At 58.7% G+C, this 2,799-nt stretch overlaps 1 protein-coding gene across 4 annotated transcripts in view; it reads right to left on the minus strand.

Moving 5' to 3' along the window:
• MEAK7 (MTOR associated protein, eak-7 homolog) overlaps nt 1-1,792 on the minus strand; it is a 27,162-nt gene extending 25,370 nt beyond the window's left edge. Inside the window, exon 1 of one of the 4 annotated variants that reach the window (XM_037743912.1) lies at nt 1,772-1,792. The gene's annotated coding sequence lies outside the window, so the exon portion shown is untranslated. The other 3 variants (XM_017543625.2, XM_017543626.2, XM_037743913.1) reach the window with 3 other exon arrangements.
• Nucleotides 1,793-2,799: the final 1,007 nt, after the last annotated feature.

Here is a 2,799-nt window from a genome sequence, read left to right on the forward strand (position 1 = left end):
AAAAAACAAAAACCACCACACCACCCATTCTTGATACCCGATCACCATTATCTCTTCGCCCCTTATCTAACCCGGTTCAACGCTTAGGTCAGGGTATGCAATCTTTTGGCTTCCTCGGGCCACACATAAAACCCACTAACGATATATGATAAGCTTGTGTGTGTGTGTGCGTGTGTGCGTGTGTGTGTGTGTGTATGTGTGAATAACAAAAAAAAATCTCATGTTTTAAGAAAGTTGACGAATTTGTGTTGGATGTCTTTCAAAGCCGTCTTGGGCCACATGCAGCCCACGGATTGGACAAGCTCACCCTAGGTGATGTCTGATCACCCTGATCTGCCTTCAGTAAGAATCTCTTTGGTCAGCTTACCCAGAACCCACCTTACCCCCTGATGTTTCCTTAATCGTTTTCCATCTACTGATCCCCACCCCGCTCCCTGGCTTCCCATTTGCCCACGCTATCCTCAGCGTTGAGCCAGTCTCTCTCCTTTACTAGAAAATCCCATTGCTGTGGTCCCTATACCCATTGCAATGGTCTTGAATAATTAATATGCTGCTAATAAGCATAATTAAGTTATTTCTTTAACATAAGGTTGAGAAGATGAAGTAAGGTAACCCAGGGCATCCAACCTGCTTACTGAAGGTCAGAGACAGAATAACGGACCCAAGACAACAGAGAGTGGCTCCCTGAGTTCTTGTCTGGGAACAAGAGAAACTGGTCTGCTTGGAAGGAACGAAGTTTGCTCCGCCTCAGAGCTGGAAAGGTAGACAGGGGCTGACTGTGCAGGATGGGACCCACGGTTCCCACTGGTATGCCTCAGTCACCTCCTACTCAGAGCTTCTCCAACAGGTGTTACATGGGTGCTTCCCGCCCTGCCCAGCAAGCCCCAACTCTCTATTCCGAGGGTCCCACAACCCTAGAGCCACACAAGGAGCCCTCAGTATACCCACAAGGTGAGGAGATTCCAACTGCCTTATATGGACAGGCTTCAAGTCCTGTCTGTCTCTCAGAGCCAGAAGCCCTTGTGCGAACGCGCAGCCTGGGCCTGAGAAGGAATTCCTGCGGGCCAGAAGGTAACCTGCCCTGCGCTGGCCACCTACATGGCCTGGGAACAGTTATCAGGTAGTCGTCCTGGAAGAGTCCAGCAGGGTGTGCTCAGAAGAAGGAAGACCCACTCCACACACACTTCAGTGTCTACCCTAGACTGGCGTCCTCTGCGGAGGCACCGCTCCCCTTCCGCGTCTACACTGGCTCTGAATCCCCCTTCAACACGGCCGGCCTTGACCCTGGGGGAGGCACCTCCCCACCCTCTTTACCTTGACCCCATGAATAGCGGGAGGTGCAGAGTGATTCTGATTCCACCAGAAGGGCTTCCCTCCATCCCTCCCAGCCGTCCCCACCCCTCACCTCCCTGCAGCCTTCACCTCTCGCCTCCCGCGACCTCTCTGCTCCCTCCTCCGACCCAAGGGCCTGGAGAGGCATGGGCGGCCAGGGAGGGGCAGGGCCCAGGCCTACTCTGGACTCGTCGGCTCCAGTCTCCACAGCAGCTGGGCCCACGCCTCCGGGTCTGCTCACCGAGGCCCTCAGCCTAAGCACCTACCCGGCCGGGCTTCCTGGCGCAGTTCGGTTCGGTCCGCTCCGGTCCAGCAACTCACAGGTTTCCCTCAGGAACCGCCCCTCCCCCGTTGCCAGGCAACACTGCTGATGGGCAGTTATTTGCCCCAATCGTGGAAGCCAAAGCGGAAGCCTGGGGCGGAGCCAGTGGTGACGTACCTCACAGGAAATGGGCCGAACCCGGTGGGGCGTGGCCGGGAGCGGGGCCTCGGTCTGCCTGAGGAGCGGCTGCAGTACCTGGAATCCTGCCGGGCTGCTTGCGTTCGGAGACGTCACCAGGAGAAGGTGGCCAATGACTCAGGCCAGGCATCGCCTAGGGCCAGCAGCCGTACCTGGGGAGAAGGGGTGTCTGGGCTGGGCGCTGCAGCGGAGTAACCAGGGTGTGGGAGGTCCTGGGGGAGGGGCTGAGCTTGGGGAGAAGACACCTGGGGAGGAGAGTGGCCCACGTGGACCGAGAGGAAGCCGGAGCCGCCCTGCAGAGGCCGCTGCAGTGCAGCCTCGTGGGCCCGGGCAACACTCCCCCGACTCCCCGGCGTGCTGGTCCTGGCCTGGAGCCTCAGACCGCCTCCCCTCGGGCCTCACGCCGCCGGCTGCCCCTGCCTCGCCCTTCCCTGGCGCCAGGTGCTTCCCGGCAGCCATCAGGCTCCAGCTCCACAGCCTGGCTAAATAGACTCCCTCCACCCCACGTGCTCCGCTTGAGCCGGTCCCCCTTCACTCCAAGATGTCTGAACCTGTCACCCCACTTCTTCAGCTGGTTCCTTCTCAAACCCACCAAAACCTGGTCCCAGGGGACCGGTCACTACATCCAAGGGGCGCTTTGGGTCCTCGCAGGCAGCGTTTGGTGCTTGGTGATCGAGCTCTCATCAGAGCTCTCTCCTGGGCACCCTGGCGCCCATTCCTTGCCCTGGTTCGCCCGCTGTCTCTGGGCCCTTCCAGCTTGTGCTCTGGAGTTTTTCTGCCTCTCCCTACTCTCTCCACTCCACGCGTCGTCCCTGGGGGCCACCTTCCTGCAGATTGAGCTCCCGCATGTCCCCTGTACGGCCTGCTGGTTTTCCAGCCTGGAAACCGTGACCCCGCCCGCCAGCGTCCACTCACTTACCAGGCATCTGCACAAGGCTGTTTTGTCAGCACCTCAAAGTCAACCTCTTTCCTCCAAAATCGAGTTCACTTCCTTCCTCGGCACATCA

Source organism: Cebus imitator, unplaced genomic scaffold (assembly GCF_001604975.1).
Source record: "Cebus imitator isolate Cc_AM_T3 unplaced genomic scaffold, Cebus_imitator-1.0 Scaffold159, whole genome shotgun sequence".
NCBI classification, from domain to species: domain Eukaryota; kingdom Metazoa; phylum Chordata; class Mammalia; order Primates; family Cebidae; genus Cebus; species Cebus imitator.